This window comes from Geotrypetes seraphini, chromosome 2 (assembly GCF_902459505.1).
Source record: "Geotrypetes seraphini chromosome 2, aGeoSer1.1, whole genome shotgun sequence".
NCBI lineage: Eukaryota > Metazoa > Chordata > Amphibia > Gymnophiona > Dermophiidae > Geotrypetes > Geotrypetes seraphini.
The window spans coordinates 518,226,515-518,241,341 of record NC_047085.1 but is presented as its reverse complement, the minus strand read 5'-3'; positions in this window follow the sequence as shown (position 1 = coordinate 518,241,341).

Genomic DNA, 14,827 nt, shown 5'->3' with positions numbered 1-14,827 from the left:
ACTATTGTCAGAGACATACTGGAAATCACATATGACTTCAGCCTATTCTTCTCCTGTCTAGCATGTTTAAGTTCTGTTAAAGCTCAATAGATTCTGGTTTTTAGAATAAGTTTCCAAACTATAAAAGCCCCCTCGCAGCATCACCCCCCTGTCTTGGCTCTTGGCACTCTGGTCCTCTCTTGTTTCTCTTGAAGCTCTCTCTTTCTCTGTCTATCTCTCTGTCTATCCTTCTCTTTATCTATGGAACCCTAAACTTAGACCATCACCCCATCCCCCTTTCTCTCTCTCTCTCTCTCTCTGGCTCTCCTTAGAACTTCAGACTCTCTGCCTCTTTGCCTCTGAACTCTGTAAGGCAGGGAAACTGCTTTGCTCTCTATTTAATTGTAATGCTTATAAATATTGCTTTTCTGTAAGCCTATTTCTATAATATATTCTTTATGCAATCACCTCTGGCTGTGTTTCTTATTGGATTCTACTCCTGGTGAATCTTCTGTGAGGGAACTGAACCTGGGACCTGGCGTTTGTAAGGGCGCCTCTTACTTAACTCCTACCACTATACATTGTGGGGGCCATCAACTAACAATCCTTACAGCAGTGACATTTTTAGTTGAAACCAAAACAAGTCTGTGCATTTCAGCTTGGGTTTGATGGCAAAGCCAAAACCCACAATTCAGTCCAGCCTTCTTCAATGTAAACCGCCTAGAAGTCTTTTGACTATAGAGGTATAGAAAAATTAAGTTATTATTATTATTAAAAAGCCTTACCCTGAACAACCTTTATGTGTGCATATGAAGCCAGAACAAAATCACCATGGATTCTTCTACAAAGCACTATGGACTTGTCACTGCTACTAAGGCCTTTGCTGCCACTGTATGAAGAATGAATATGGACATTGTTCTTTGTTTTATACTATGTACACGCTGCAGTCTTGGTACCAGGGACTTTCTCAGCATCAGAGTTAGCTATGGAGACCTTGAAAATGACAGTGTTGATATTATGGTCAGTCAATCATGGTAAATAAAAACATAAGAATAGCCTTACTGGGTCAGACCAATGGTCCATCAAGCCCAGTAGCCTGTGCTCACAGTGGCCAATCCAGGTCACTAGTACCTGGCCAAAACCAAAGGTGTAGCAATATTCCATGCTACTGATACATGTCAAGCAGTGGCTTACCACGTGTCTTTCTCAATAACAGACTATGGACTTTTCCTCCAGTAACTTGTCCAAACCTTTCTTAAAACCAGCTATGCTATCCGCTCTTATCACATCCTCTGGCAACGCTTTCCAGAGCTAACTATTCTCTGATTGTTAAAAGTATTTCCGTAGGGATCACGTGATGCTGTAAGCTGGGGCAGGCGTGCACTGCCCGAGCTCCCTGGCCCCAAGTTTAACTCTGTTATTTTGGCAAACTTTGGTATCACATCTGACGCTTCCAGTTGAGCTCCGGTGCATGGAAAGATATTTAAAATCACCGGTGAGTCCGATGGCATCTAAAACGACTAAAAAAGATCGGGACCGCGCAAGACCTACAGAAGACAAAATGGTGCCCAGCCCGACGTCAGAGATTTGTCAGTTTTCTCCGGAGGCATTGTGGGACCTGACCTTAATGGTAACCCAGGTTATTCAGCCAGGAATTGAGCACTTGTCGGAACTGCTGCGGATGGAGTCCCTGCTGACTGAAACTACTCAATGGACTATGGAGCTCGAAACTCGTGTGACTGCGCTGGACAGGACCCAGGGAGAACAGGCAAAAGAGAATCAGGACCACACGAGACCTACAGAAGACAAAATGGCACACAGCCCGACGGAGATTAGTCAGTTTTCTCCGGAGGCATTGTGGGACCTGACCTTAATGGTAACCCAGGTTATTCAGCCAGGAATTGAGCACTTGTCGGAACTGCTGCGGATGGAGTCCCTGCTGACTGAAACTACTCAATGGACTACGGAGCTCGAAACTCGTGTGACTGCACTGGACAGGACCCAGGGAGAACAGGCAAAAGAGATTCAGGCCCTGCAGCATTTGACCCGGGCGCAGACCCGCTTAGAGGACCTGGAAAATTGGCCCCACCGGTCCAATCTGTGCTTTTTGAGCGTTCCGGATGCTGATTTGGTGGCTACCATGGAGACCTGGTTGAGGGACACTTTTCCTATGCCGGAGGCTATGGACCTCCTTCGTTTGGAGCGGGCCCATCGCTTGGGGAGAGAACAAGCAAGGGAGACCCGGCCCCAGATGGTGATCATTAAATTGCTCAATTGTCATCATAAAGTCTTCATTTTACGTAAATATAAGCAACTTCAAGACACGCTGAAATTTGGGGATTCAGAGATCCGGATTTTTCAAGACTACTCTGCAGCTTTAACTGAGAAAAGGAAATTGTTCTATCCTTTATGTACAACATTTTTGATTAGTGGGAGGTTAAAAGAAGGGGCCAGACTGTGCGTAACCCCAGGCTGCTGGCTACCTCGACCCCAGAAGTTCTTAGGCGGTAGCTCTGCTGGGTTCTTGAGCTCCCCCTCTCCCAGTATGGAGCAAACTCCTTGACTGTGGCCAGGGAGGGGGTCATTTCCGTTGGGTTTAGCACCCCCCCAGTCATTTGGAATAGTTGGCTCTTAAGCATTGTAGAGGCATAGCTCTCCCCTCCATGTATTTTTGCATGTTTTATGTCCCGCTAATCCAAACTCGCATCCTTGATCCCAAATGCATTGACCACAGCTTTCTGACTTTTGTATTGGTGAGGATAGCAACCCAGCAGTGACAGCTAATGCAACTAGATAATAAGGAGGTACGGTTAGCGAAGGGATTGAAGGGCCTTTGGGGGCGCCCGCTCAGGTTGATTTCCCATGTGTGATGGTGTGTCCCTGAAAAATAAGATTTTTTTAAAAAAAATTATGGGGAGAGCGGGTTTACACTAGCATTTACCGGGTACATTTTGCCCAGGATAATTGGACTATAGATTTGATTTATGAGCTGATTATCCCTTGGACTGGCCCAAAGATAACACCGGGGAGCAGGCCAGAAGGCAAGGCACAGCATGCAGGGAGAGAGACAATAACAGTAGGGGGAATGCTTTTATTTTTTTATTTAGTAATCGATTTACATCTGCTGTGTGTTCAGGAAGAAATGCATTTGTTTCTTTTCCTCTGGGCTTGTACTGCTTGCAGAGTCTTGCATCTTAGGGTTTGTCTATGAATATTAGTACTTTTAGTTTTTGGTCCTGCATTTGCATGGGGTTATCTGTTTTCTGGTAGGAATGAATGTTTAAAAGCATACGGTGTGCTTTGTGTAGTTTAATTTTGTGGTTAACCATTATGTGTTGTTAATACGATTATATTGTGTGTATGTATATATGAAAAATAAATGGAAAAAATGGTGTTACAATTAGTACTATTATGGGGGCGGGGTCTGGGGCGGAGATTGGGTGGAGATGGGCATGACTTAGCCCAGTGTTCTTCAACTGCCGGTCCACAAAATAATTATTTTATTTCCGCCGGTCCATAGGTGTCAAAAGGTTGAAGAACACTGTCTTAGATGACTACTTTTAATTTACGATTAATATCCTGGAATAATAATAATAATTTTATTTTGTATACCGCCATACCCAGGGAGTTCTAGGCGGTTCACAAACAATGCAATTGAAATAAAAGATATGAACAATGCACTCATAGAAGTCAAACTAGTTATATGTCTACCATTTAAGTGAAGGGAAAAAAAATACATACAAGCCATAAGGAGGGAGCAACAATCTTAAAAGAATGAGAGGAGATAGTAATAAAGTACGTTAAGGATTCAGTCTGTTGAATAGTTGAGTTTTAATCTGCTTTCTAAAATTGAGATATGAAGAGGCATCAAGCGTTTCACAAGTCTGCCTCAGGGTGTAACGTATCCGATCAAACCATGCTGTTACTGGTTGATACTTGCCCACACTCTTTCAGGAACGCTTGGATTGCTTTGACCACCTTTCTTCTCTTGGCGCGCTCTAGGCGCGTGCAGCACGGGAGTTCTAAGCTAGTGGTGAAGCTGTGTGCGCAAGCTTCGAGAGGCAGGTCATTCACTCTCACTGAAATTCAGCGGGGTGGGCGCGCGCGCATAGCTGGGACCGTGACGACACTCCCCTCCTCCCTAGCCGCTCTCAACCCTTCACACTTTTGGAGGGGAGTGTCGTCACGGTCCCAGCTATGCGCGTGCGCGCCCCGCTGAATTTCAGTGAGAGCGAATGACCTGCCTCTCGGAGCTCGCACACCCAGCTTCACCGCTAGAGTTGGTTTTTGTGCTTCTCTATTAAGAAAAAGTTGTATTGTCACTGTTGTTTTGTTTGCATTTTGTTCCAATAAATACATTTTAACATAAAAGTATTTTCGTGTAAATTCATCGAGTGTCCCCTTTTCTTTGTAATTTTTGACGGAATGAAAAATCGATCCACTTGGACCCGTTCTACTCCACTCAGGATTTTATAGACTTCAACCTCATACGAGAGGAGTTCCATCCCCTTTACCATCTTGGTCGCTCTTCTTGGAACCTTTCCTAGCACCACCATATCTTTCTTGCGATAAGGATACCAGAATTGAACGCAATACTCCAGATGAGGTCACACCATGGAGCAATACAGGGGCATTATAACATTCTCAGTCTTGTTAACCATCCCTTTTTTAATAATTCATAGCATCCTATTTGCTTTTTTGACCGCCCCTGCAAATTGGGCGGAAGGTTTCATCGTATTATCTACGATGACACCCAGATCTATGGTATCATTCCTCATCTGCCTTCTGTCTTTCATCACTGAGAACATGATTCATCTAACTATCGTAGTCACAAAGGAGACAGTCCCTGGTCAAATGAGCTTACAATCTAAACAATCAAGATAGATAATCAGTATGCCAGAGTAGGGGTTACAGTTAGAGGGGATGGTATTTAATTTTTGAAAGGACGACTATGATAAAATGAGGGAAATGGTTAAAAAGAAGCTAAAAAGATCAATTGCAAAGGTTAGGACTGTAAACCAGGCGTGGATGTTATCTAAAAATACCATCGTGGAAGCCCAGACCAGATGTACTGTATTCCACGTATTAGCAAAGTAGAAAGAAGAGGAAATGAGAGCTAGCATGGTTAAAAAGGGAAGTGAAAGAGGCTATTAGAGCCAAAAAAAATATCCTTTAAGGAATGGAAAAAGGATCCGAATGAAGACAATAAGAAGAGACACAAGCACTGGCAAGTTAGATGCAAAGCATTAATAAAGAAAGCTAAGAAAGAATATGAAGAGAAACTTGCAAAAGAGGCAAAAATTCATATCAATTTTTTAAGGTACATCAGAAGCAGAAAACTTGTGAGGGAATCCTGGGACCATTGGATGATCAAGGAGAAAAAGGAGCACTTAGGGAGGATAAGGCCATAGCAGAAAGACTGAATGAATTCTTTGCTTCAGTCTTTACAGAAGATGTAAGAGATCTACCTGAACCAGAAATGGTTTTCAAGGGTGATGATATGGAGGAACTGAAAGAAATCTTGGTGAATCTAGAACATTTACTAAGCGAAATCGACAAGTTAAAAAGTGATAAATCGGTATACATCCCAGGGTACTAAAAGAACTCAAACATGAAATTGCTGACCTGCTGTTAATGATCAGTAACCTGTTGCTAAAATTGTCTGTAGTACTTGAAGATTGGAGGGTGGCCAATGTTACACCGATTATTAAAAAGGATTTCAAGGGAGATGCAGGAAATTACAGACCAGTAGGCCTGACTTCAGTGCCAGGCAAAATGGTGGAAACAGTTATAAAAAATAAAATTGTGGAACACGTAGACAAACATGATTTAATGAGACAGCATGGGTTCAGCTGAAGGAGATCTTGCCTCACCAATTTGCTTGACTTCTTTGAAGGTGTGAAATATCTAGATAAGGATGAGTTGGTTGATGTAGTACAGGGCTGCCCAAGTTCAGTCCTCGAGATCTACTGGCAGGCCAGGTTTTCAGGATATCCACAATAAATATGCATGAGAAAGATTTCCCTTCACTGCCTTCTTGGTATGCAAATCTCTCTCATGCATGTTCATTGTGGATATCCTAAAAACCTGGCCTGCCAGTAGATCTCGAGGACCGGACGTGGGCAGCCCTGATGTAGTGTATATAGATTTTCAGAAAGCTTTTGACAGTTCCCCATGAAAGGCTCCTGCGAAAATTAAAGAGTCATGGGATAGGAGGCAAAGTTCAGCTGTGGATTAGGAATTGGTTATTGGATAGAAAACAGAGGGTGGGGGTTAAATGGTCATTTTTCTCAATGGAGGAAAGTAAACGGTGGAGTGCCACAGGGATCTGTACTGGGACCAGTTCTATTTAACTTATTTATAAATGATCTGTAAATTGGAATGACGAATGAGATGTTTAAATTTGCAGATGACACTAAACTGTACAAAGTTGTTAAAACGCATGCAGATTGTGAAAAATTGCAGGCAGACCTTAGGAAATTGGAAGACTGGGCATCTAAGTGACTGATGAAATTTAATGTGGACAAATGCAAAGTATGTGATTTTGTAGTGTATGTATTTTACTGTAACCCATACAAATATAAAGTGATGCACAGGGTCCACCTTGGGGGTTAGTGCCCACGAAAAGAATCTGAGAGTCATTGTAGACAATTAGATGAAACCTATTACCCAGTGTGCGGCGGCAGCCAGGAAAGCAAACAGAATCTTGAGAATTATTAAAAATGGGATGCTTAACAAGACAAAGAATGTTATAATGCCCCTGTATCGCTCCATGGTGTGACCTCACCTGAAGTATTGCGTTCAATTCTGGAGACTTTATCTCAAGAAAGATATAGCGGCATTAGAAAAGGTTCAAAGAAGAGCAACCAAGATGATAAAGGAAATGGAATTCCTCTCGTATGAGGAAAGACTAACAAGGTTAGGGATCTTCAGCTTGGAAAAGAGACGGCAGAGTGGCGATATAATTGAAGTCTACAAAATCCTGAGTGGAGAAGAACGGGTACAAGTGGATTAATTTTTCACTCTGTCAAAAATTACAAAGACTACATAAGAACATAAGAAGTGCCATCTCCAGAACAGACCCTAGGTCCATCAAGACCAGTGATCCACACATGCGGAGGCCCTGCCAGGTGTACCCTGGCATAGTATTAGTCCTCATATCACTCTAAGCTTCTCATAAGAGATGTATGCATCAAGCTTACCCTTATCTATGTCACCTTAAGCCACTCATAAGGAGATGTACATCTAACTTACCCTTAAACCCTAGAATGGTGGATTCCGCAATTACCTGTTCTGGGAGAGCATTCCAGATTTCTACCACTCATTGCGTGAAGCAGAACTTCCTGATATTTGTCCTGAACTTGTCCCCCCTTAGCTTCAATCCATGTCCTCTTGTCTGTGTCACATTGGACATTGTAAATTGCTCTATTTGGTCTATTTTGAAAGTCTCGATCATATCCCCTCGCAGTCTCCTCTTCTCAAGGGAGAACAATCCCAGTCTCTTAAGTCGTTCCTCATATTTCAAGTTCTCCATGCCCTTTATTAGCTTAGTTGCTCATCTCTGCACCCTCTCGAGTACTTTTAAATCCTTCTTTAGGTATGGAGACCAATGTTGGACGCAGTATTTCAAGTGTGGTTTGACCATCGCTCTATAAAGCGGTAGTATTACTTTCTCCGATCTACTCGTAATTCGCTTCTTTATCATGCCTAGCATTCTATTCGCGTTCTTTGCTGCCGTCGCGCATTGCACCGATGGCTTCATGGTCCTATTGATTAATACACCCAGGTCCCTTTCCTGTTCGGTTTTTCCCAGAGTTGCACCTTACATACTGTACTTGTGTTCCTTATTTTTTCTGCCTAAGTGCCTGACTTTGCATTTTTCCACATTAAACTTCATCTGCCATTTATCTGCCCAATTTTCCAATTGGCTCAAGTTGCTCTGGAGTTCCTCGCTGTCCTTCTGCGATTTGATTGCCCGGCATAGCTTTGTGTCATCTGCGAACTTGATGATCTCACTAGATGTTCCATCCTCCAGGTCATTTATGAAGATATTAAATAAGATGGGCCCAAGTACCGAGCCCTGGGGCACACCGCTAGTCACAGTCTCCCAGTCTGAGAATTTCCCATTTATGCCCACTCTCTGCCTTCTGTTCTCCAGCCATTTGCCTATCTATCTTAGTATGTCTCCTATTCCATGGCCTTGCAGTTTCCTGAGGAGTCTTACATGTGGAACCTTGTCGGGGACACTCGATGAAGTTGGAAATACTTTTAAAACCAATAGGAGAAAATATTTGTTCACTCAGAGAATAATTAGGCTCTGGTACGCATTGCCAGAGGTTGTGGTAAGAGCAGAAAGCATAGCTGGTTTTAAGAGGGGTTTGGACAGTTTCCTGGAATGTTGCTACTCTTTGGGATTTGGCCAGATATTAGTGACCTGGATTAGCCACCGTGAGAACAGGCTACTGGGCTTGATGGAGCATTGGTCTGACCCTGTAAGACTGCTATTATGTTCTTAAACTGTTGGCTAGGGTGGTGAGCAAAGGGAAATAAGGTTATGAGTTCAAAGCTACTATACTATACAGGTCTTATATTTCTTTCAACCAGCCAACTTCTACCACACCTGGAAAACTGCATAAGAGGATAGAAACAGTTGAAAAATGGATGAAAGACCACAAACTAAAGCTGAACAAAGACAAAACAAACTTCCTACTGCTCAAAAAGGACAAAACTCCAACCATAACAGATATAGAAATAAAATCCACCATGTACCCCCATTCAACCCACCCTAAAATTTCTCTGGGTAATGATAGACAAATGCTGCACCTTGCAACTGCAAATCAACAAGACAATCCAGAAATCATTCGCAGTCATGTGGAACTTACAGCAAATACGAAGATTATTCGATAGAGAGCAATTCTGACTCCTGGCCCAGTCTCTAGTTCTGGGACTATTAGACTATTGCTGGCATGATAAAACAATTACAGACCATTCAAAATGCAGTCCTCAGACCGATCTACTCACTAAGCAAATATGACCACACATCCACCGCACACTGGCTCCCAATACAAGCACAAATATTATTCAAAGCCTTGAATGGCGCTAACCCTTCCTATCTCAACGATCACCTTATCTGGCACAACTCAACCAAGGCAAGAAGAATTCAGACCCACCAATCAAAGACACACAATGCAAGAAATTGTATGATGGATTACTAGCAACTCAGGCAGCAAAACTAGACCACCATCTCGCCCACATACTGTTAACATCGCCTGATTACAAAACCCTCCAAAGGGAAATAAAAAACCCTGCTATTCAGTAACTTTGTCAAGACAAGCTAATGCCGTACCTAGGTATTCCTTACTTCAAACTAAGTCACAGTCTTGTAATTAATACCTGCTCCTGTAATTCTCCTGGAAATGTTCAGCTTACCTCTTTTGTAATCCGTCTAGAACTGTGAGGTTAAGGCGGATTAAAAGTCACTATTGTAATGTTATATCCCACAATCTTTCATCAAGGATTCAATGTGGCTAACAAAAGACTTTGTACACTGTTTAATAGGAACTATGCCTGAGGCATGAGAGATCTATAGAGATATCTATATAGATAAGAGTCATCTTACTCAAGAAGGTGGGTTCTCAGCCTACTTTTGAATAAGGGAAGGGGTATGGTGGATGGACTCAGATAGTTTATTCCAGGCATGAGGATTCTGGAGGGAGACAGTTTGTTCGGTGTTAGTCTTGGTGGTGCTGAGGGAATTCTTAGCCTCGCTCAATTTGATAGGGGCTTCCTTGCTTATTTTTGTATTAAAAAGTTTACATTGGTTACCAATTGAACAGAGAATTAATTTAAAAGTATTATCTCTGAGGGGTCACGTGATGCAGTAAGCCCGGGCAGTCGCAGCCGGCCTGAGCTCCCGGGCCCCGAGTCTTCACTTTGCGACCGCGTGGCAGACTGGAGGGACGTGAGCATTTCCCCGCCTCCAGTGTAAAGTGGGCGGCATATGGACCGCTATTTGGCGTCGCCGGCACACCCGATGGCTTCCCGATCCACGAAAAAGAATCGCGAACGCACGAGGCAGGGAGAAGAAAAGATGGCGGCCGGTCCTTCGGCTGCGGTGAGTCACCTCGCCCCTGAGGCACTGCAGGCTCTTACATCGGCGGTGACCTTAGCACTGCAGCCCAGCCTGGATCGCCTCTATGAACAACTCCAGAGGCTGGAATCTAAAATTTCGGACACAGTCACCCGCACAACAGCCCTGGAAGCTCGGGTATCCGGTGTGGAAGATATCCAGGGGACACAGTCCACTGAAATACAGGCTTTACTAGAATTAACCAGGAAACAGGGCGACCGCCTTGAAGATCTGGAGAATCGATCCCGGAGATTGAATCTGCGTTTTCTGGGATTCCCTGAAACCTTGGCGGGTCCGGTCCTACTGCCCACCATAGAAACCTATGCGGGGAGACATGGGCCCCCTACGCCTAGAACGTGCCCATCGCATAGGTCGCGAGCAGACTGGGACTGGATGACCCCGCATGATCATAGTTAAAGTGCTTAATTATCATCATAAAGTGGAAATCCTTCGCCAATACAAACAGCAATGGGACCAGCTGAAATATGGAGAGGCTGAGATTCGAATTTTTCAGGATTACTCGGCCGCCTTAACCGAAAAGAGAAAATTATTTTACCCACTTTGTTCCACCTTGGCGGATAAAAAAGTGAGATTTATGTTTCTCTACCCAGCCATCTTGAAATTACATCATCAGGGTCAGTGGCACTCGTTTGACTCTTCAGCGGACGCAGCTACATACCTTAATACTAATCTGCTACCACCCCAAAGTCCAGATGGCTGAGAGGACCGTTCTTGGATATGCACTGCTGGTTTACCTTGATTGCTGTTTAGTAATTTTTTCACTGTACTTACTATTTGGACTTGCAATGTTTTGGAGTCATGGCACTCTGGTCTGTTGTTTGCAACTTGACTAGACTTCTTTTTTTGGAGTTCTATGTGGTGTTTAATTAGGTCTACTATACACAGGTTAGGTTTGTACTTTCCGCTGGTAGCCATGTTTGATATTTGTATTATTGAATGACTCGGGGCTCGGGGAGGCATCCTTCTCGTACCCTTACACACCTGCAGAGTCACCTCTGGTGTTTCTGTTGATGTGTCTAGTACTGAGGGAGGGGATGATGACAATAGGGGGGATGGGGGGGTTGGATGGGGGGTGGACGGGGGAGAAACGGGTTGGGAGGGGAATTTTTTCTGTTATTTCTTTTTTTTTTCTTTTTCTATCCCTGTGTAGAGTGGTCTTTTTCTTGCTATTTGTTTGCATTGTACTGGAGGTGGGGTGGGCACCTCCGACAGTAGGATATCTTTACTGTTTTCACCAACAAGATGGAGGGCCATTAAAGCGTGTTACTTCCAATATGCTATTAAAGGTATATCTCTTTGTTCAGCTATTCCGGGTAAGGCTGGGAACCTGGGTTGGCCTTGATAACTTGGGTCGAGCAAGCTATTTCTTTGCTTTTTGGGATTCTCTATGTCTTTAGCTAATTCTATGCGAATAATGTCTTGGAATGTATCGGGTATATCCTCCCTAGTTAAAAGAACGAAAATTCTTAATCAACTTAAACATCATAAAGCGGATATTGTGTGTCTGCAAGAAACACGTTTGACGGATAGCGAACACGCTAAATTGAAAAAATCTTGGGTGGGGGCCATTTATGCGGCTTCGTCACCTCAGAAAAAAGCTGGGGTGGCGATCTTGATCCACAGATCTTTACCATGTCAGGTGCGTTTGGTGGAACAAGACCCTCAGGGACGATTTCTCTTGCTCTTTCTAACTGTGGGTACTTACTCCTTCTATTTGCTCAATTTATATGCACCAAATGTATATGATCACTCCTTCTTTGAACGCATTGCTAAATTGCTATCGGAACACGTGGCTGACTCGTTATACCTGGCAGGGGATTATAATCAGGTACTTGATCAGAGAATTGACAAATCTAATCCGGGAGTGCCTCCGGTGGAGTCTAGCAGGCGGGGTATTCCGTATTTGTGTACGACTTTAGATTTGGTTGATCCTTGGCGCCTACTGCACACCTCGGAACGTGATTATACCCATAGATCTCGGGCCCATGGTACGTTTTCTAGAATAGATTATATACTTGTTAATAAATCATCCTTTCTTCATATTGATGCCGCTACTATAGGACCATCGGCGATCTCAGATCATTCTTTGATCTGGGTGGAGGTTAATGTTGGCTTCAATATCCGAGGCCCCTCCCGGTGGCGCTTTCCGAGTTATTTGTTCTCTGATGCTCATTTTCAAGAATTTTTATTGGAAAAGTGGAAAAATTTTCTGGAATTTAATAGTCAACATTTATCTGAGCCAAATTTGTTTTGGAACACGGCTAAAGTGGTATTGCGAGGGAAATGTATTGCTTACGTTATTGCGAGAAATCATCGATTATCCCGGGGCATTTTACGTTTGGAGCGTGATTTGGCCACTGCGAAAAGACACTATTCGACTAATCCCACACCGGCGGCAAAAGAGAATTTATTATCTGTCGAGACGACACTTAATTCATATATACATGAACGTACGTTGAAGATGTTATTTTACCAGCGATTTAAATTCCATCGTTACGGTAATCGATCAGGGAAATTATTAGCCAACTTGACTAAACGCGCGAGAGGCTCCCGCTTTATTTTCGGTTTACGGGACGCGGCCGGGATATTACGACATAAAACGGATAAGATTGCCAACATATTTTCAGATTATTTTCGGGATTTTTATGAACGACGAGATCGAGAAGGGGGGGGACTTTTGAGAGATTATTTGGAGGATTCCGGACTTCCTAAATTGAATGGGTCAGATGTGGAACTTCTTAATGCCCCCCTGACCGTTAGAGAATTGCAAAAGGCGATACAGCTTCAGAGGAACTATTCTGCCCCTGGACCCGACGGCTTTACAGCCAAATTTTACAAATTGTTATCCTCACAGATTGGTCATCCATTACGGGATTATTATACGCAGGTTATCACAGAGGGCAGTTTTCCGGCGGGTGCCAATGAGGCCCTCATCACACTTATTTTAAAGCCGGGTAAGGATGCTACTTCCCCTGAGGCTTATCGCCCCATCTCCCTTCTTAATGTTGATATTAAAATTCTGGCAAAAATTTTGGCGGATAGACTGGCTCTCCTGCTGCCCAGGATTATAGGTCCAGCACAGGTGGGTTTTGTGAAAGGTAGGCAGGCAGTACATAATGTCCGTCGGGTACTTCTAGCTATGGCTCATACTCAATCACAGAAGACACCTATGTTGTTGGCCAGCCTGGATGCTGCCCGAGCTTTTGATCAGGTGGACTGGGGTTATTTGTTTGGGGTACTGGATTATATAGGTATTGAGGGCTGGTATACTCGAGCAATTCACACCTTATATAACAGACCGATGGCCCGATTGTTAGTTAATGATATCATAACGGAAGCCTTTTCTATTGGTAGGGGCACCCGGCAGGGTTGTCCCTTATCCCCACTCCTTTTTCTGCTCTATTTGGAGCCGTTTTTACGAACGGTCTCTAACGATCCGAACGTAGTGGGAATCCCGTTTCCGTCTCAGACGGTCAAAGTTCTGGCTTTCGCGGATGACTTATTATTTACATTGACTCAGCCATGGCGTTCTATTACTCATCTACACCATTCTTTGGAGGAGTTTCATTTTTACTCAGGCTTCGCCCTTAACTATCAAAAATCTACAGTTTTGGCGTTTCCCTCCACTATACAGGATACTTGGGTGGGTGATTTCCCCTTTGCTTGGGCCCAGACCTCCATTAAATATCTTGGAGTGTGGCTACCCCGTGATCTTTCCACTTTATATGATTGTAATGTGGCATCACTTTTGGGGGACACTTTGAATATGTTTCACACTTGGCGGGCTTTTCCTTTATCAGTGGCAGGTAGAGTGGCTCTGTACAATATGGTAGTATTTCCAAAATGGCTCTATAGATTTCAAGTTCTCCCCTTTTTATTGTCCCATGCTAAGATTCAACTTATAAGAGGGATACAGAGGTTTGTTTGGGGTGGCAAACGGCCACATCTGACTTTCTCTAAGATGTGCCTACCTAGAGAACGGGGGGGTTATAGTCTTTTGAATATTCAATGGTATGCAACGGCCTGTCAAATGAGGCATATTAATGATTGGTTTAGGGGTACATCTTATTTTTCTGCCACTCCTTTGGAACTATCCTTGGTGGCTCCTTACCATATCAGTTATGTGTTACATGTGACAGCCCCAGCCCTCCGTCTAGTGGTAGCACGATATCCAATTTTTACTCCTGCGAGACGGACCTGGCGTTGGTTATGCAAATGCCTTCAAATGTCCCCGATGATTTCTCCCTTCCTCCCTATTCAGGGGAATGGAGATTTTTCGCCGAGTATTCAGTCTGTGTCCTTTCAGCGATGGGCTTCTTTGGGGTTATGTTACATCTTTCAGTTGTACACAGATGAGGGGCAGATAGCATCTTTTGCTTCCTTACAACATACATTTGGACTACCCGCCACTGACTTTTTTGCATACTTTCAGGTACGACATTATGTACGTTCATTGCCTGGTGCTCATATGACGAACATCTGTTATGAGACTCTATCTGAAATGTTCAGCTTATCTGCACAGCAACTCATTCCACTACGTTTCCACCATGTGGGCATCCGTGACAGTCAACCTGGACACAACTTTGCAATTTTAGCAGAAACCTGAGCTGAGGATTTACAATGTACTTTAACTTCTGATCAGATACAGCAGGTTGTCAAAACTTTGAAAAAATTGTCAACTAATATTCAGCACTGGGA